Source organism: Passer domesticus, chromosome 2 (assembly GCF_036417665.1).
Source record: "Passer domesticus isolate bPasDom1 chromosome 2, bPasDom1.hap1, whole genome shotgun sequence".
NCBI classification, from domain to species: domain Eukaryota; kingdom Metazoa; phylum Chordata; class Aves; order Passeriformes; family Passeridae; genus Passer; species Passer domesticus.
This window is the reverse complement of record NC_087475.1, coordinates 55892554-55914352: the sequence shown is the minus strand read 5'-3', so window position 1 is coordinate 55914352 and position 21799 is coordinate 55892554. Positions and strand designations below refer to the sequence as shown.

Below are 21799 nucleotides of genomic sequence, written 5' to 3'. Positions count from 1 at the left end.
GCAGATACATTTTGTTCTGTTGGTGCTTATGAGGTTGTGTATGATAAGAGGCAGCTGAGGGGAAGGGGAGGGATGCATTATCCTTAGCTTAAGTTAACAAAACTAAAACTTTTTGTTAAATAAATTTCTCTATCCTGCAGCTCAAATGTTGAAGTTTTTTGTCAAAGCTTTTGTTCTTGGTAGATTCAACTCACGTTTTGTGTACTGAATAACAGTAATTCATAATAACTGAATAATAATAATACAATATTAAAAAAAAAGCAAAACTAAAATGACACAAATACACTTTCAATTTTTTTTTAAGGACTTGGCCATTCCTGAAAAGGTCTTTGTTAATGCCTTATTAATATATTAGCTTCTTCAGCAGAAGAAATAGTAAAGTTCATTTAGTAAGGGAAGTGTTGACACTGATGATACTATTTCATTAAATCTTAAACAATGCTTTATTGTTTTCCATAAATATATCCAGTTTTGACCTCTTGTTCTTTAAAAAATTTAGATGTTAATTAAACAACATGTGGAAAATACTCTAAGACATTATTTTACTGAAGCTTGGAGGAAACCCAGTAAAACCATTTCAGTCTAAAGCACCATCCAGGGAACTGAAACAAGTGTGTGTCAGGATGTTTAATATTATAGCCTAGGGGGACATAACACTTGCTATATGTGGGAAGTAAACAGCAGGGCTTTTCACTAAAAAATGAAACAGAGGAAAAACTTGTGATCACAGAGAAGAAAACCATATTGCCAATCAGATACAAATGTAAGAGCTTCTCTACAACTCAAGCTGTGCCTTTTCCAACTAAACTCTCATATTATCTTTTGTGAAACTTATTTTTGTTGCAGACATAGGAAGAACTGAAAAAAACAAAAATTATTTTGCTTTTTCTAGAGAGTCTCTTAACTGAAAAACTCTTACCATGTTTTTCACTTTAACTGAAACACCAGATGATTATCTGACTTATCCTCTACTATGTTATTTAAATTAACAAAGCAGAAAATGGAAATCTTCAAAAGTTCAAGCCCTTGTCACAAATATAAATCAAAATTACAATATTATTTCCAGGATTTTTCAATGATTCCTACCTTAAGAAAAGAGAAGTTTTTCAGATGTGATTTCTGGGTATCATCAAATTATACTTATGACTATTAATTACTTTTTAATTTAAATTTTAAATTGCCTTATGATTCAACCCCGCAAAAATGTGGTATCCTCCCACCTGAAACTTACATTACAAACTAGGCTTAATGTTCCAGAAGTTAATTTTCTAACAAATAACTTCACATATGTATTTGCATTTTTTCTTTCAGAGAGTTATTAGACTCTTTATTCAGCAAATATTGCTGAAAATAAGAATAATAAATTATGTTGGTCTTCTTTAATAAATAAATACCGAGAAATTCATAGCTAAAGCTTTTCAGATGAAACAGAACTGCAATTTAGATTTGTGTTTCAAATTGTTGAAAATGCCACCAAATGACAGTCCAAGGCAGATCAATATTCCTGATTTTAGATATAGTCAAGAAAAAAGCTTTGCATTTTTGCAAAACAACATTTTATTTTTCTTCAGAAATTTCATTCTCTCATGTTTTAAATAGTGTCAGCAGGGAAAAGCTCAGTCCTGTTGTCTGAATAGGTCCAATAGCTGTTCTCAGGCTACTGCTGTTCTCACATTAGCCTAAGTAAATGAAATGCAAACAGCTTCAGTGATATGGAGGCTACTAGCCAGTCATGGAAGCTAACAGTAATTTTTCTGTGTTATAGTCTTATAGCCACAGTTTCTCAGATCCCTGAAATTACCAAGTTTCATTGTACTAAGAGACAATAGGGTGAAAGAAGCCCTTTGTCTCTGTTATGCTTGGATTTCTGAAGTAGCTTGATTATTGCAAGAGATAACAAAAAGTGAAAATTAATTAGTCACCAAATTCAAGGAGATTTGAGAATGCTTTCATTGTTGAAATCCTTTTTGGTTAATAATTATAAGTTTTTAGGTCTGGGTTTTGTTTTTTGTTGTTGTTGTTTTGTTAGTTTTCTTTTTTCGTTTGTTTGTTTGAGGGGCTTGGGTTTTTGTCTGTTTGTTTTAAGTTTTTTTAATTGTACTTAAAGCCAAGGAAGTACAGAGGGAAAAAGACTGGGATGGAAAAGCAGCCTGGACTAAAGTGTGCTTTATATTCTTGAAAAAGAATTTTAAAATGTCCTGAGTATAATACCGTTGGGTAACCATCCTTAGCATAATACTATTGGGGGACTGAATGTCAGTACTAAGTTAGGGGATGTCCTGGGCTGACTTTATGGTGTTGAATTATATCCCCATTCATCTCTTTAGCCCAGAAATAAGTTTTGCACCTTTAAGATTGGTTCCGAGAAGGAAGGGGCAGAGAAGAAGCACACAGTTTGTTTTCAGACACTGCACTCACTCCTCCACATTCCTGCTCCTGGACTGTGTTGTCTGCAGCATGGACAGAGGGACAGAGCTCTCCTTTGCTGCCAGTTAGTTTTTTGATAACGGAGGCCGAGAAGTTCCCTGGACTGCGGGTTTTTTTTTTCTTTTTCTTGGAACTGTTCAAACCTGCTCTGGACTGAGCACCCAGAATAACACCAGGAGCTCACACCTGTGGCCCAACGGGGCCCAAGACGTGGCATTTTCCAGCACAGGAGGGACAGGTAAGAGACTGTGTGAGTCGAGATACAGCCCATGACAAGGACTTTCTAAATTTGCCATTTCTTCAGAACAGCAAGAGTTTACATTGTTTAATATTATTAATTTTTTATGCTCATGAATACTTTGCTTGTTAAATAAACAGGGTTTTTCCCACTTTTCTCCAAGGCAATCTTTTCCTGAAAAAGTAGGGGGAGGGGCCACATGTATCTGCTTTCTGGAGGGACTGCTTTTTGAGTTTCCTCCCAAATTTGCCCTAAACCCCTAAAGTACAAGAGGCTTGTTAAATAATATTTTTAAACTTTGAAATTTGTCATCTACTCTGGATATTGGATTCCTTGTCAAGAGTTCAAAACGTTGTGGTAGTTCCTCATTTGCAGGTAATAAAGTCCCTTTCTGAAGCTAGCCTATTTGCAATGGACTTTACAATTCACCTCATAACATACAGGAGCAAATAAAAAACATTACTTTAACCCTTATTAAATTCCCACTAAAACCTGAGGAGAAAATTTCAGTTCCAGTGGACTACCTTCCTATATGGTGACAGAAAAATCAAGTCAATAAAAATAAATAAGTAAATGAAGGCAAGTTCCATCATTGATACTTTTCAAGTCATAATTCAATATCTAAACTAACAATACTTGTTGCAGCAGCATCTGGCACTACAAAACTGCTAAGTTCTATGACATTTATTTCCATCTAATAATTCAACTGAAAGGTTACATTGACTTGAAGTACAGAAAGAACCCTACTCATGGTAAAAACATTTGAGGGTTTTTTTTTTTTTTCCCCAAATATTCACTAATGATCACAACTGGCATTTTCACTTCCCTTGTGAAACTCTTCCAGCTTCCCTTAAAATCATTCATTTTAATGAGCTGGATTTATTCTCCTTGTTTACTCTTTGTCTTTATTGTGATGGATGTTTCTTACTTTGTCTTCAACTAAGCAGTATAGGAAACTCTGTTAGTGTGTAGACTCCCCATTCCATTACAACTGCTTTGATCACAAAGTTTCGACTAATGATGCCAAATACGACACTGTGGATTAGTGTCTGGCTGCACCGAATTGTTTCATTTAGTGTAGGCAGCATAGAATGCTACCAGAATAAATCTAGGATCATTAGTCCGATTGCTCTATAGTAATAACTTTTCAGGCAAGAAACTGGATGTCTGCAATCTGAATTAAATGAGCTCCACAGTCTTTAAAACACCAGGCACTACATGTGAATATACTTTAAAACTGTTATTTTGTTGATATGTCCACACTTATATGTGAGGACTGGAAATAGCATTCAAATGTTTTTTGATTTTCTTCTCCTAATCACTGTACAGTCATATTATTTTCCATATTACTTCAATAGCTGCAGACAGATTTTTAATCAGAACAGAAACCAAACAAGGGAGTAAATGCTTTGTAGGCTAATTAATGAAAAGAAAAAATGAACAAGCTAAATGCTTATATGTATTATATGTATTATATGCTTATATGTATTATAAACATAAAGGCCTGCAAAGTTTGTATAAATATATATATATATACACGCACATATACATATATACTTTGTACATTTTATATGCATACCTAATACTCCTTTTTGTGTAACTGAATTGAAAAACAAGAATTTAGCTGCTGTAATGTATTGTGAAATTTCTGACCTCCTAAATGGGTTCAAGTGTAACTTACTGTTTCCCATCACAAGGTCACTGCTGTATTTAAGAGCCTTGAGAAAAAAGATAATTGATTGAGCTGATCTATGTTCCTTGCTCATCTCACTATGCCTATTTCTCATCTGCCCTGGGTTAATCACCAAGTCTACAGCCTGCTGATGTCCTCCATTACATCATAATTAGAATAAGCAGGCAGAGATGGGGAAAGCTGGTGAAATTATTCATATTTTCTTCTGAAGAGCCAGATGTTGCTGGATAGATTTCATTTAATTCTATGACAGTTGCAATAATAGTCTCCATGTGCAGAGAGCTGATAATGACATTGATAACAGGGAAAGTGAGCTGTGCTTCTTAAGTAGTTAGTTATGGTTATTCATTTTTGGGGATCATGTCATGTTATTTGCCAATTATAGCAGATTGGGGGTGGATTTAACATGTATGTAAGAAAAGTACTTAAAATTATTTCCACAGAAGTTGAATTATGCTCTCTAATGTAAAAGCTTTTCTGTATGCATCTTATGGATAGTAACAGGTTTGATTTTTATGGACAAAAAATTTCCTATTTGGTAACATTACCTAAGAGATAATGTATACTGAATTTCTACATCATATTGGTAAAGCTGAGATATTGTTTCTCTTCAATACTTATATTTTCAAAACTTATACTGACTGTGATGTATATCAAGACATCTAGAGGAAGATCAAATTTTCTAAAATGCATTTGCATTTTGCATAAACAAAAGTTGATACTTAACTTTCAGAGATAATAAAATAACAAATATAACAAAATATGGAATGACTGAAAGAAATTTTTACCTTTGGGGGTGGCACAGCAGGTAAAAAAGCATTATCTTGCATTTGAATCCAATTATTATTTTGCAATTAATTTGAATGTATATTTTATTTATACATATATATATATATAATTTTTTTGTGTGATTTAACCTTAGAAAACTGCCTAATATTCACATATTGCAAAAAATGTTACTTACATTCAAATGGAAATACTGGCAGCAAAATAAAAACAAACATCCTGCAAAATATCCCTGTCCTGAAAAAATTAATAAACAGGTGCTCTAGGTAGACCCCATTGTGGCCTTCCAGTATCTTACAGGGGTTTATTAAGGAGGCAGACAGAATTCTTCTGCAGGCAGATAGTGACAGGACATTGGTTTGAAACGGAAGGAGGGCTGGTCTAGATGAGATATTAGAAAGAAATTCTTTATGTGAGGGTGATGAGGTATTGGAACAGGTTGCCTAGTGAAGTTGCAAATGTCTCGTCCCTGAAACTGTTTGAGGCCAAGTTGAAGGGGATTCTGAGTGATCTGGTCTCGTGGAAGGTATCCCTGCCTATGGCACTGGTGCTGGCACTAGATGATCCTTAAGGTCCCTTCCAACACAAGCCTTTCTGTGATTCTGTGACTAGCTCTGGTACAATTATCTCCTGTAATGATATCACTTCTACTCCTTCTTGTGACTTTTGCTCAATTTATTCATATTAATACTTCAGCATACAAATATCCATTGCTGAAAGGAAAAAAAAAAAAAAAAAACAACAAAAGCGAAAAACCCTAGGAAATAGAGTTTTCATTCAAGTATCTTTTCACAGACTTGCTTCACTTGCCGCTTCTGCTGCTTCACTTTTCATTAACTAAGATTTATGTCCAGGTGTGTATTATTCAAGTGTAAAAAAAGTTGTGACCCCAACTTTCATATCATTCTGTACAATCTTAATTCAGATTGTATTTTGAGCCCTTACCACCTGACCACCTGTGAGGAGGTCCTCTTTTGAGTCCTCAATAATGAATTAATTTTACAATGCTAGTCTCATGGCCTTGGTAAAACAAGGCACAATGTACTACGGTCCCATAGCTTAAGGCAGTGTAGAATACAACAAAAATATATTTTCTAGTCTTACTGCTAAAATTAATGACCAGGTGATTTCTCAGAATGCACATTGAACAAAATCAATAAGAAAATTTTGCTGAACAAACAGGTTTTTTGTGATCAATACAAGACTTCTTCACCTATTTAAATACTTGGTAAGTCCATGTAAAGGAATTGCTGATTATTTGTTGTGGAAGATAGTAAATATTTTATTCATATTTGTTATTTCCACCACAAGCACAAATGTACAAATCAATTTCATAAAGATGTGTAATGAGATTATGATATAAATTCTGACATAATTCCCATGTGGTAACTCCATGGAAACTTGGTAGCTAATCAAAAGTTTCTCTTGAAGAATGAAGTCAGAAATCTTCATGAAGATAAAACTTTGATTAACAATTGATGCTATCTTAATGAAGACAGATAACAGATTACCTTGAGAGATATTGTAGACACTATCCACAGATACAAATATTTGAAACAACAAAAAAAAAAAAAGGCAAAACATATGTGATGACTCCTATCAAACAAACAGGCATAAAAAGACGGAAGATTATGTTATCAATATGTGTGCAGATAACTCCTCACTGTGCTACAAAATGATGTTTCAGTCACTAGTAATCCCTTCAGGGGTAGCTTTCCTCCCTATTATCACTAAACTTCTGTATATTTTTATTTCAGATATTTCTGTCTTTTATCTGATTATCGAAGTATAAACAGGACTTTTAATTTTGCATTGACCAGGAAATTATAACACAGTCTCTTTCTAGGCTAGCCATTTTGTACACACAAGGGGATGCTGAGCCATTTGATGCTCAATCAACTCAGCAGTAAGAGTCAAAAAAACCAGCTGAATTGGATACCATATTTTAAAAAACCATACTTTTATGTGAAGAGGTTGCCATTTATCCAATCTGCAGATGCCCATGGGAATTGTTTATGTTAAGCTGAAATTTTTTATGGGTTAATATTATAATAACTAGAAATATATCTATGTTGAAATACTCCTGCTAGAATGTCAAAACTTTGCATATAGATATGTATTTTGATGTTATATAATTTTCCATTCATTCAAGCAAAGATAACAGGACAGGTAGTCATTACATGTCAGAAGTACTAAAAAAATTTAACTGCACAGAAATGATCCACAATGTAAAGCATGAGACTGCTGTTTTTAAGCACAGATGTATGTTAAATCTGTTCTCATTCTAAAATCATTACAAGTAGAAATAAGAATACAGTAGGTCATTTTATATATATTTTGTTATGTAAAGAAAAATTTAAAATACCATTTTTATATGCTTGTGGAACTAAGTGGAGCTAGGGATACTTTCTTTTTCAGTGGCTACTCAATGAAATGTAATGCCAGTTTAAGTGCAAATTATAGATTTTATGATTATAATTCAATATTTGCATGTTGATGCATGTGAAAATAAACTCAAATTGTTTTAATTTTTCATATCACATTTTAACTTAGAAAAAAACAGTCAAACTTTAAAAAATGCAGAAGGAAAGCTAAAATGATAAGATTTTGGAAAACTCTTAAGAAAAACTAGGATAGCAAGGTCCATTCAAAGAGAGAATAAAACATAATAGGACCAGAAAAGGCTTTCATATCATCTAAGAAACAAAAATATAAATATCTTATATATCTTATTCATACATGTTGAGTATTTGTGACCAATGAAGGTAAACAGGGTTGACAATATTCATAATTTGACTATTAATTTATTTGTGGAAAGTAAAATAGAAAACAATTACAACTGAAAAAATAGGGAAAAAAAATCTACTTAGCCCCTGAAAAGATTGTTCCTAAATTAAATACCTTAATATCTTTTTCAAAGTTACTATTTGCCTTCTGCTCCAGGCAGGGCTCCATGTACTCATTCCATCCACTCAGTTGCTGTCTCATATAAAGGGAAACTCCCCTTTCTAGTCTTATCCTGTCCTTCCTAAAAGACCATTTATCAAATTGGAAGTCTTACCTGTTTTTTGCTGGATGTGTATTGTAGCTCTATGCACTACTCATTTGATTCTCTTAGCTTTGGGACCAAACTGCCCATCTCTATTCTGAGTGCTTATACAGTCTGCAGACTGGAATTTTGTGACAGATCATAAAAATTCCTTTACTTGTATCTCACTTTTTCTTTGAAGACAATTTTAGTGCCAACGCACAGGAAGCAAAATTTTCTGTTGGACCATACTGTGGTGAAAGAAAACTCTATTTTATCTCCCTAACAATGTGACATTAATTTCTAGGCAAATTGCAGATGTTTTTTGGGGTTTTTTTTTGCTATTTATTTGACAATATTTTATTTTACTTAAGATCTTTTAGAGAAAGTCTCTGTTTGTTTAATAATTTGCAGTCAACAGGCTACAATGTTTGCTCCTTGATCTGCAACAAGAAAGGCTTTGCACCTGCTTTCAGCACAATGATTGGCATCATATTCACAAAAGCAGAACTTTTTCTTCCTCAGGTTCTGTTCTTTCTTGTCTAGATATTCACACACCCTATCATCATATACACAGTGTAGCTCAATTTAGAATACATTTTATGCCACATCATTGACAGTACAGAAAATATATTTATGACTAAACACAACTGGCATTATTTTCTATCTTCTGTTGTAATAATCTTTCGCAGTAGAGCACAGCAGTATGACAAAGCAGTGAACCTTATTACGGTAATTGTGAGAACTCTCACCTACAGTGAGATGTTTTGCTGTGAGATTTCAATGAACTAGCTCCTTTTTACATAGGTTACACATTGGGAGATCTCCAATAATCATCAAGGTAGTGCAGCTTTGTCAAATACTCTGGCATGTACCCTTCTAACTTTGTAAGATTCTTAGTACAGCAAGAGTTAAAGCTAGGAACAATATTCAAGAGCTTGTCAGACTAAAATGCTGAGCTTGACTTTTTTGCACTCTCTTCCCCTCTGAACTGTAAAATATAAAATCCTATTTTTGAAAAGGTAGAGTTCTAGACCTGTCTTGTAGATGCAAATCATTACACAAGCTTTTACAATGATGAAGTATTAAAAAATGTTGAATTATTATATGATAAAATTATGGATAGTCACAGTTGCCATTGAAAAGTCTTATCAACAAAAGTCACAAAGATCAAAAATCAGTGACAAGCGTGGTCATTCAAATGCGGAAATTTACAAACAAACTTCTTTTGAAAGAAACATATTGTCACCAGGATTTTTTAACTTAACTTTTCTCCACTGTTATCTTTATTTCTCTGCCTAAAAAACTGCAGTGTTGTGACAGATCTCCCTCTCTTTATCATGTTTCGTCTAAATCAGATGGCTCCCAGAAGCAGAACATTCTATAATCAGCTTAAGCTAAAGTGATACAGATGGATATTTCAAGATATCTTAAGTTTCATACTTCACATGCGCAGCCATTCTATGATAATGGGAAGCTGCCAATAAATGATTATTGAATTTTTGTTTTGTCAAACTACAAAGATGAATAAGAAAATATATCCTAGCCTTGATTCCTCTGATTAAATAAAGTAGATAAATATCTAATTTTTTAATTATACATATGGTCAAACTCTCAAATCATGCTCTCTCTTTTACACACGTAGACTGATGTAGGTAGTCTGGTTTTCCAAACAACTTAAGAAACATCCTAACACCGTGTATATTAGTTACTACATTCTCCTTATATAACAATACCATGAAAATATAGGTTTATTTTGTCTATAATTTATTGTTTGTCATACTTCTGTATGTACTTCCTTATGTATTGTTTGACACACATGCCAAGAAGAAGAAAGGTAAACAACTCCAGCTTGTCAGATATCTGGGTCACCATATTGTTATGAATAAGAAAGCTGTTGCCGCTACCATATCTCTTTATGAGCTTCTGAAAGCTAATTTCATAATGACATAATTTGTGTGGGGCACAGATGTTCACCTCTAATCACTCTTAAGAAGAACATAAATATAAAATATTTTGTTAGAGAACTCTACAACAGTCTGTATATAAATCAAATCCAGACATTAAATACAAAATTAACTGCAAGGAGAACTCTTCAGCAGGTCACAGTAAATTTGGGGTTGAAATATGCTCTTGGCTAACTAGGCTGCAGTTCCACTGACCTTAAGGGGCATTTCCCACGCATCATTCTATTTTACTGCCTTTAATAAAGAGATTCCTTGACCCCTATCTGAAAACATTTATCATAAGTCTTATTCACATGAAGCACCTCTTATTTATCAGTGTCAAGCAGAACAGATGTTATTTTTGTAATTTGTTAATAGTTTTTGGGTTTATCTCAGAAAAAGATGAAGTTATGTCTTTCGGTTGGAATTTTGGATTCGTCAGTAGATATGAAAATAGTGGTACAGCAGGAGGTTTACATAGCCAGAAATACAAAGGCAAGGCTGTATTTTACCAAATTCTGAAAGATAAAGGAATGAACAGGTTAAGCCCATTAAGAAAAAAACAAACCCAGAAAAGAGTTCTGAAAGCCTGTGTTTATGGGATAAATACAGGGGATTAGAGTAAATATATGATAAACACTAGATAGATTAAAAAGAATATGGTTTCTTTTGAGACAGCAAGTTCTTTCTTTTGGCCAACAAGTTTGGGGAATCTATCATGTTGCTGCAAGGTGTGAAAGTACACTCCAACCAACAGAACACTTTAATATCTTTGAGAGTATCTAATATTAAAAATCTTGTTAATTCATTACTGATTTATTTTTATGTACTCAAAAATAATTCACACATTGAAAGATGAGGTTTATAATTTGTAGAAATAAATGCTAGCCATGAGATGAGATAAAGACAGAGAGGGTATTATGCATTAAAAATGTAATTTTCTGAAAAATGAAAATCATGTTTAATTATGGATATGGCCAGTAAATCCATTTATGTCAATTACATAGATGATCTAATATATCTATAAATAATCTAATGATCCTATTTTTATGCATTTTACCTATTTGTTAGAAATTCATCACTATATTATTCGTATAATTGGTAATAAAGTGGATCTTACCATTATTTCTGAAACAACCCCCAAACATACAAACAAACAAAAACCTACAGAAAACAAAGGACTACATCAGTTTCTAAACTTTTACACATTTTCTTTCAAAAGGGCTGAAGAACTGTCCTGAGACAATAAAAAGAACTTCAAGAAGGGAACTTCATTAATTTAATTAATTGCCCATTAACAAAACTGAACAGTGAATACTGCTTTGAAATCTGAGACTGCTCAAAGTGCCTTGAATTACACTTTCTTTCTGTTTTAATATTACTTACATATCTGCCTCCCTGTAATTAGGATGCTCAGAATTTTTTCCTCTCCTTTATTTCCTTTTATTTTTTATTCCAAAATTCCAAAATTTTTTGGTTTCCAATTCTGAAAAATAAATAAGAATCAAGTAAACAAATATCTAAAAAAACACTCCCTAATATCCTTCCTAATTCCTAGTGTCCCATGTTATACCCCAGTTGCTTTGGTGAGGGGCAGTGCAGGAGTTAGAGCTCAGTGCACGTTCTGCTCTGTTGCTGTGATGTGAGCTCCTCCATCAGCTGCAGTCCCTTTGCACTCATGCTTCCTCCTCAGCCTCCTCACTGTCTCTTCTGGGGGGGCTGCTTTTCCTCCTGCCCTGATCTGGGTACCTATTTTGCTCTTCTTCATTGTTTCTTCTTCTTTGGTGTCCCTCCTGCCCTGACAACTCTCTTGTCTCTCTTGTATCTCTGCCTGTGTCTCCCTCTGCAAAATTGTGTCTATGTCTCTTGAAGGATCAAATCTGAATAAATACTGTCTTATTTGGTAAAAGCAGTTCAGGATTTTAAAATTATAAATGAGAATGGAGCCTCCAAAACACCTGGGCATCTGTCCAAACATACATAACTTTAACTACATATTGAAATTATCCTAAACCTAGGGAATTCCACATCCTAAACCATTTGAAAGGTTACTGTGGCCAGGTGTCATGAATTGGCACAGGAATAAGGAGAACAGCATGGGCAGCCTCCAAGCAGGGATGTTAATGAGGGAAGTGAATAGAAATCAGCCTGGAGGACAAATGTCATGACATTTGTGAAAAGAACATCATACCACAATGATGTACCTAAAATCATGTTTTATGAATATGAAAGAAAAACACAAGGTTAAGAAGTGTAAATAAGAAAACAGTAAGCTGATTCTAAATAAGTCTTGTTTAAAATTGCTAGTGAGCACACAAGAATTATTTCTTTATTTGCCTTATCTATCTATTTGCCTTGCATTTTAATCTCTGAGTGACTTTCAAAACTACAAGGTCAGGTACCAAAGGAATGGCCAGATGCAAAACTGAACAGTGAATACTGCTTTGAAATCTGAGACTGCTCAAAGTGCCTTGAATTACACTTTCTTTCTGTTTTAATATTACTTACATATCTGCCTCCCTGTAATTAGGATGCTCAGAATTTTTTCCTCTCCTTTATTTCCTTTTATTTTTTATTCCAAAATTCTGCACATACCTTTATTTTTGTGTTCTGTTTCAGAATGAAAATATTGAAACTTTGAAGTTAGTGTCTGGTCAACTGTTTTACCTCTTGTTGTACTCTATAAGGTCCCTGCTATTGCAATCCCGTGCTTTTAAATGAAGTCGATCTCAGAGAAAACTAGAAAAAAAACAGAGTCACTTTTTAATTGAAGATTTTTTAAAAAAAATCAAAAATTGCCAGAACTTTTAAACTGAATAGTTTTATTACTATTTTTTGTCATATAAAATTGCTTTTTCAGTTTCCTTAAATTCCAGCAATCTTCTAGGAAGCTATAGCTCTAGTCAAAAAGACATCTTCCACCATTTTTTAACATTCACAATCAAAGTTCTTTTTTTTTTTCAATAAGAGCTAAGTAAAAAGGCTGACCAGTGTCCATTTTTGTAGGTTTAAGTTGCTAAAAATATAAGAAGTTCATGAGTGATTTGTGGAGTTTTTTCACTGGGTTTAACAGCCTACTGGCTCAAAACAGCAAAGAAAAAACTCAGTCATTAAATTCATGGAATGAAGTCTTTCCTAGAATAACAGACATTATGACATCTTGTGTTATAATTTTATCTTGCTAAAGTAGGTGGAGACAAACAACTTGCTTCTTGCTCAAAATTTACAGTGACAAATCAGAAAAATGTTTTCTGTGTTGTTAAACTGATATTTTTCTCAACATAACAAATATTTTTGCACACATATTTAATTTGAGGATTTTTTGCACAGGGTAAAGATATTAAATATACAGTCCTAGCAAGACATGAGCACAGGAGAGAGCCTGCTAGCAGCCATTGCCTCGAGCAAAGTGCTGTCACAAACTCCAGGTCTTTGATGTGCTCAGAAAGGGTGGAAAGCATAAGGCAGAGTGTGAGGGGTGGGCATGGAAGGGAGCAACTGAGTCCCACTCTTGTTTCTGTGTTAGTCAGCAGAACAGAGAATGACAGGGTGTTAGGGGAATGCGTTCTGTAACCTTTCAAAAGGAGTCACAGAAATTGCTTTCACATATGTTCCTCAGCTCCTCTAAGGATTTTCCCTTGCCTTGGATGTGGAATGATTACTATTCACTCCCAGCATAGGCCCCTACTTGTAATAGCCAGGCTAGACTTCAGAGAAGAGAGAGCAGGAAACGAATAGCACTTCTTTCTAAAGTGCCTTGTACCAGTTTGTTGTAGGCACTCCAAGTCTTTCTCCACAGTTGCCAGTCATGTGCTTAGAGTTTAAAACAGTTTTTACTCAGAATCATTGATGTTACTGGCTGATGGATTTCAGCTGTTAAAAAAAAAAAAAAAAGAAGAAAAGAAAAAAAACCTGCCTTGTTTCCTTCTGTCCTTGGAGTTTGCAAACTATAGATACTGCTGCAACCTGCTTCTCTGAAGGACAAAATATTCCCTGCGAGTAATTCATACACAGATGGTGGATAGGCTAAGAAACAACACGGCACACCACATGGTACAGAAAGCTCAGATTAAAATAGCCAGCTTACTCAAAGAAATAGCTCCTACTGACACTAGTAGGACTTGCTTAATATGACAATCATGCCCTTCCACTTCTTTTAGTATTATATTTCCTTTAGAATTATATATTACTAGCTAGTACTGGAGTAATATTTCAGTTTCCTTGAAGAATGAGAGAAGGGTAAAGAGAGAAAAAAGGTTTACATCTCTGGAGACTTTCCCCAGTTTAAAATTAGTTCAAAATGAGCAATTCTACCAATATTGCAGTTGTTGTCAATAGTGCATGGTAGTTGTGATTACTAATAATGCCTAGACTATTAATAATGCCTAGAAAGTAGGTTCTTTGGGGATTTTGCTACCTTGGAATTATGTTCTGACACTAAGAAAATACAGTTTTGTTCAGAACCAAACACAGACCACACCTAAGCTTTTAGTACCTGCTAAAGTACGCTCCAGATTGTTATAACTTAAAAGTGTGTAAGTTAATCATGTGCCTCATGTGAATTATTTCAATTTCCTCATGAAGGACGCGCTGCTCCCAAGCTGTCTGCATGCATGATCTTTTCATATGGCAGCATTTTGATGTATGGTATTTGGGGAATCCAATTCTCTGTGTCTACTGGCATAACACCAGGTGTCTCTCAGCTGTCTCTGAGACATCTCTCGAGGCATTGTTAGATGTAAAACTGCAGTGTGACCTTGGTTTAGGTTTACTGAGAAATGTGGAACTCAGAAAGAAACTTTGGAAATGTGCATAGGTTTCAATAGAAAAAGAACAGAAAGTACTAAGCTAAAAAAAGATGATTCTGCATGGATGCAGATCATTAGTGACTCTAAGAACCTTAAAAGTAAATATTTGAATGAAAAGGTTTTAAGTTCTAAGAATAAAGAAGGGAACTGGAAGGTAACAACTCAGTAACATCAGGTATTAGATCAGTTTCACAGTTAGTGTTAGACAATAGTTTGGAATAGCTTAAAGTATTAAAGCCTGGACTTTGATTATATGGGTAATTTCCCAGATATCCATTTACAGCTAACCAAACCTACATAATTTAAGTCTGGTAAAAATGAAGTAGCACAAAAAAGAGAAAGTCCCTTAATTTTTCAGAAGCTCTTTCACTATTTAATTGATAATTTGTGAGGACAAGGACAGAATCCTTAATATATTTTAATTTTTTACAAGAATATTAAGATTCTATATACTTCTATTCTCTGAGAAATTATCAAAATTGTAACAGATGTCCATCATAGTAGGTCTCCTCCAAAAGGAATCATGGGCTGCTTATAAATAGAAATGATCTTTTGGACAGGAAAATAAAAATGAAAAGTCTTTTTTAGAATATTCAGGAAGATGTCCCATACATTTAGCTACATATACAATCTTATTAGAACTCTGAGCTAGAGATTTGCCTATGACATGTAACTTTCCAGAGATGTATCATGAAAGACAAAGAGTTTTCTAAGAATTGAAGAAGTAGAATGCTTTCTGCAAAATAATGTCTGATCATGGCCCGATACACAATTATCAATCAAAGTTCCATCTCACATTTATGTCTATAGGGTACTGATTATTTAAAAAATAATAATTCTTAAGGCTTGTACTAATAAAAGTTTTTAGTCATCAAGCATTTTCATAAATCAAATTCCATTAATGTATTCAGATTTCTCTAAAAGCTTCACTGGCCACTTGGAATTTGCATGTAGGTTGAATTTGTGGTATCCTTTAACCTTGAATTTTTTAATATTTACCCATCTGCTCAGAGGATATTTAAAGTTTCCAAACATCAAGAAAACCTGGGCATACAGAGGTCAACTCCACACAGTATATGGAAAGAGTCTGATGCAGATGCATTTCAATAAACTTGTCTTGAAGATAACCTATTTATTTTTGGCAAATAAGATACAAATACTTATGCATTAGGTTTATTGTTTATCTGAAGGCATTCTAAGTAGCATATAAACAGGAGACGTACAAAACCTGTAACAGAATGAATGTGCTATCCATGAGTTATATGTGATATTTTATCTGAGAACTAACAGAAATCTATAATCCATGAACAGAACTTAAAAAGTGATTTTAAGGGACACAAAGATGATGCTTGTTATTTTGTTTAAAACAAAATATTTAGAAGACTACCTCAATCTTTTGCTAGTGAAATTTACAAAAACAACTTCTCCCCTCACACTTACAGAAACCCACCAAAACTGTGCAGGCTCTTACATGTCAAAACTAAATCACGGCACATATTAGGCAAAAGAATATACCGAAGAAATTGTGTATCCTCCAAATACCACAGGCTGCAAACACACGTTTCATTTTTATGAGTTTTACCATGGATCTTGTGTACAATTTCACAGTCATTCTTCCTAAACTTGTATATTTCTCTGAATTTTCCATGTTAATCACTGATCTGCTGCATCCTTCTTCATCCATTTACTGCTGAAAATCAAGTTACTTTTTATTTTTTTAGAGTGAGTACTTTTAACAATATAGAGCAATAAAAATACTTTTTATCATTACAGTAAGAACTTTTTTACTGTATTCCTTTAATGTGAGTGGGGAAAAAAAAAAGATTTTACTCCTTGATTATGATGGCTCATAGGGGAGTAAGTGAACCTTGATTTTCTTGCAATCCAATATGTTTAAGCTGTAAAAATTTGTAATTAAAAATGTATGCATATAAACTCTTTTAGATTTGCTTTGTGTCTTTGGGAAATTATCTACAATGCAAACCAGTGCATTACATATTTTATCCCATCTAAACCCCTCAGTGACTCATAGGTATTTGGGATATCTATGATGAGCACCATGGGGGAAAAACTGAATGTAAGTGTGCTCTCTGAAGCAAATCTCTGGCATACATGGACCATTTCTCAGCAAGTTAATGCTACAGATATCCTCTATTAGTTCCCTTACTCCTCTGGGCAAAGTTATAATGAGTATTGGCACCAATGGGCAAAAAAACCCAGGAACATCTGTTTCAATCTTAAGATACTTGTTGATAGAACTAGAAACACAGCAGTATTTAGTTTGTCTCAAGAATACAGAAGATTATATGTAGCAACAGAGGCTAGAAATTAAATCTGTAATGCATTTTTCCACCCCATTTATACCATTGGATTTGAAATCTAAGAGTTTTGTAGGGATTTTGTCTACATTACATGCACAACCACTTCCTTCACGTTATTTTAAAATGTATGCATTTTTGTTAGTTTTTATCTTTATAAGCTACTTTTTTCTTTCAGTATTACACTTTCTATATCAAAGTGAATTTCTACTTCCTCATGGTTTCGGTATTTCTTTTAAATGATCCTTCACCATGAAATCCACTATTATTCCTCTAGTTTTAAAAAAATTGTTGCTTTCAGTATGCAAAAATACAGACATGAAAACTAAGTTTATTTAATTTTCAGCTGTAGGTCAATAATTTATATTTACAGAACCTGTCTGTATTAAGCCTCACTTAGAGAAGTAAAAAAAAACCCTAATATAAAAGATGTTTATCTGTTTTCCCTCAGATTTTATATAAAACCAAATGGAACAAACAGGTACCAAAGGGTACCAAACAGATCTAATTTCTGACTTACTTGATCGATGAAAGAAGTACTGTTTTCTGTTAATGGGAGATTATCAGATATTTGCAGCTCATAATAAAGCATGACCTTTTTTTTTCTTTTTTTTCCCCTCAAAAATATTTGATAGATGATGTCATGCATCAGAGAAAATTGATACTGGTCAGAAGCAAAGAATTGTGTACACCTTTATTTTGGAGAAGAAACTGAAGTCCATTTCACCCTGGTGTATCTGTCTTTTCAAAGGTTTCCTCGGAACCAGCATCTTCAAACACACATTTGAGAACAACAATAGTGGAATGGTATTCATTGTTTCTGTTGATAATCAGCTGAGAAAAACTTTATTCAGCTTTACAGAATAAATAAATAAAATTCTTCATTAAAACACCATGAAACTATGCAGAAAATGATAAGGAGCTATGTCTACCTCTGTATGTCTCTTTTACTTATTTTTATTGTTACAAGTCAGTAAAGAAATCAAGAACAACCAAAAAAGGGAATTAACTTCCTCTTTTAGTGATTTAAGTTGTATGTTTAGTTCAAGATATTTATGCAGCAAGTGAAAGGGGAGATGAATGAAGGGAACCTCACACTAAGGCTCATATCTTAAACTGATATGAGTGAAAAATTGCTCTCCAGAACTGTTTAGCCTAATTTAAAAAGAAACAGGATAAAAATAAAGTAAGTTTTTGAATGAAAACACTAGAACTGATTGTTTGCTGTCTTTTCTTTTATATTCAGCTCTTCCTGATTGCCTGTTCAATGTGATTTTTATTGAAGTCTACAGGAAGATTCCTTTAGGAATTGCTTTCACAGAATAAGATTAAATGTTTTTGATAAAAAAATAAAGTTGTTCCATTTCTACTTAGTTTCCTTTCCTCCCCTTGTCTCCTCAAGAATTGTTAGAAACTTTTGTTCCAGTTGAAAATACTCAATGTTACTATTTAGAAAATGAGAATTTACTTACCGTGCTTCTGAAGTTCTTTGCATACAGGAGAATTGTATATATTTTCCTTATAGGATCATAGAACCGTAGATCGTTTTGACCTGAAAGGACCTTTAAAGATTACCTGCTCCAGCCCCCACCTGCTAAAAGCAGGGACATCTTCAACTGGATAAGGTTGCTCAGAGCCCTGCTCAATTTGACCTTGAATATTTCCAGGGATGGGGCACCTACTACCTCTCCGGGAACAAGTTCCTTTGTTTTCATCAACATCATTGTAAAAACTTCTTTCTTATATCTGCTCTGAATTAACTATCTTTTGGTTTAATACCATTTCTCTTTGTCCTGTCACAAAAAGACTGTTAAAAAGTCAGCCTTTTTTCATATATGGACAGTATATGTTGGTAACCTTGAAAATACACACAAATTCCTTTTCAAAAAATATATGTACACTCTAAAGAGGGAAGTGATTTTGTGTTGAGAGTCTGATTTAAATGCAGCTTCCTGGTATATAATTATTCAAAAACCAAAAAAGTAATTATATATTTTGCACTTTGATTATGTTTCTGAAATCTTGTGATCTGAAATAGTGGATTTCTTTTGTGGTTTTTGGTGGGTTTTTTTGGTTGTTGTATTTTTGTTTGGTTGGTTTTGTTTGCCTGTTTTGCCTTTTTTTTTTTTTTGAGGGAGAATTTTTGTGATATGTTTTTTCTTGATGCTTTACTGAATTACTTGAAAACTAAAATAATTTAATTAATGAACTTCTGAAAAGGCAAGAAAGCTTTTGTTACCAAACTATTTTCTCTTCTATTAAAAAACTTATACCTGTTTATATTTAAAAAAAAAATAGAACAATTCTGATACATGTTTGCTTCTATCTTGTCCTGGGCAGATATTAAATTCTGCCACATTTTGCAACAAGTACAGTAAGCTTCCAAAGGTTCCACACTGCTGCTAGTTTTCCAGCTGCTTCACCAGAATCACAGCTGTGCACAACTCTGCTGATGTTCCTTCTTATCTTTGGCTAGATTTTGAAGCAGTACTGTGATCTGAAGAAAAGTATCAAGGACTTGCTATTTAAATTTTCGACATGAATAATGATAAAGGCTGCTTCTCCATCCTGGCCATTAATTCCATATCTCATATGAAGGTTCATACTGCAGATATCTGCTTGGAGAGTCCAAGGTTGTACTATTCTCTTTGGTAATTCATCAGTTACTTTTGAAAGCTTTGTGGGAGATCCAGAGAAAGATTTGCTAATTTGTGACTGGAGCTGCAGCACAAAGACAACTGCAATTTTTAAAAAAATGAATGTTAGTTGGCTGCCTCATAGGTGAATAAACTAGCTAATTGGGTTCAATATTATTGCAAGGAAACATTAAAAAAATATTACAAGAAAGACAGTTTATCTGTATTTATACTTGAAAACAAATTCTTGTGTCATACAGAAAGTTTTCTTCCAGACAGCAGCAACTTTCTACTGTATTTATAATAATTGACATTTCATCCCTAATCCTTTGCAAAATATTAAACAGTAGTGTGGCTCCTAGGGTTTTTTTCTCTTTCATATTTAAATACAAATGGTATGTCAATGGCAGAAAAAGGATTACAATTAATTTTTCAAAGACTCTTTGTAAATAATTAGATTTATATTTCTTATACTGAATTCTAATCCTTCATGTAAAAATTTAAATGAAAGATTATATGTACCTTTTCAAAGTTTTTGCTTTATTCTACATCTTGAGCACTTAACTATTGCACAGAACATAGAAACAAAAAACATTTTATTGGGCAGGACAGAAGAAATGTCCATCACATATATGATATAAATGTACAATATTTAGCTCATACTTCTTTGTGTTCATGTACAAAATTTTTACGTGTCCTAGATGTGAGTCAGGGCAATTCCAAACACAAATACTATATGGGCAGAGAATGGATTAAGGGTAACCTTTAGGTGAAAGACTTGGGTGTAGTGGTGCAAAAAATGCTCAACATGACCAGGCAATGTACATTTGCAGCCCAAAAAGGCAATCACATCCTGGGCTACAGCAATATTAATGTGACTAGCAGGTGGAGGGAGATGATTGTCTTTCTATAATCTGCCTTGATAGACCCTACCTGGGGTACTGCATTGAAGTCTGTGGCCCTCAGTAGAAAAAGGACAGGGACTTGCTGGAACAAGCCCAGAGGAGGGCCACAAATAGCAGCAGAGCTCTGCAGAATTTCTATGAAGACAGGTTGAGAGAGCTGGGTAGCCCAGCCTACTGAAAAAAGTCCCCAGGGAGAACTTTTAGCAGTCACTTAGTATGTAAAGGGGGCTTTGAGAAACCTGGTCTAATTGAATATACCAGGCAGGATCCCATGGCAGGGAATGTGGAAAAAGACAAGGTTTAAGATCCCTTCCAGCACAAACCTTTCTATGATTTTCTGATTCTATGAAACACAAATAAGAACAAAACACATTTAGAATTATCATTGCAGAGAATAGTACAAATTAGATGAGTTTTCATGATGTAATCCTCTTTAGCCTGTGTTCCCCAGTGTAAAGACAGTAGTAGCATAAATGCATAATAATGCATTTTCACCATCCTTCACATCAAGTAGAAACATTATTCAGTAATACTTTAAAATAGTAGTCATTCAGATCAAGAAGACTGCTATGTTTCAGGCGATTGAAAAATTCTTTGCAAACTGTTCAAAATGTCCATTAATCAACCACCTAGATTTAATTGTAAAACTTCCTTTACACTGTGTCATTCTCAGTTGAGAACTGTTTCATAATCATCAATTCTGCTTTGCTGATCCACTGATGATTCACACCAGATTCAACTCTTGATTTGTATTTTCATGATATAGCTGTCCTTGCCTTGTGGAAGAGAAATTTTAGTTTCTAAAATAAGGTATCTATTGAGCATAAAGGGTATTTGCAACCCAGAAACTAACAGCTCATGTATGTTCGACTTTGACACCGTTCAGGGATGGCTTTTGTCCTGGAGGAAGGATGGGACTCCAATATTTTAACTGGACTGTCTTATGTACTGCTTATTTGTTTCTGTACTTGTTTGTTTAATCTCTCCAATACTCCATAAAGAGTAAATGGGTAC

General features: G+C 33.9%; 1 long non-coding RNA gene across 2 annotated transcripts; it reads left to right on the top strand.

Moving 5' to 3' along the window:
- Positions 1 to 2403: 2403 nt before the first annotated feature.
- Positions 2404 to 21037, top strand: LOC135293940 (uncharacterized). Of its 2 annotated transcripts, none has more exons than XR_010356058.1 (3): positions 2404 to 2665; positions 17880 to 18051; positions 18770 to 21037. It is a non-coding gene; the product is annotated as an uncharacterized LOC135293940 (long non-coding RNA). The 2 variants fall into 2 exon arrangements; XR_010356059.1 differs by lacking the exon at positions 18770 to 21037 and adding an exon at positions 18491 to 18750.
- Positions 21038 to 21799: the final 762 nt, after the last annotated feature.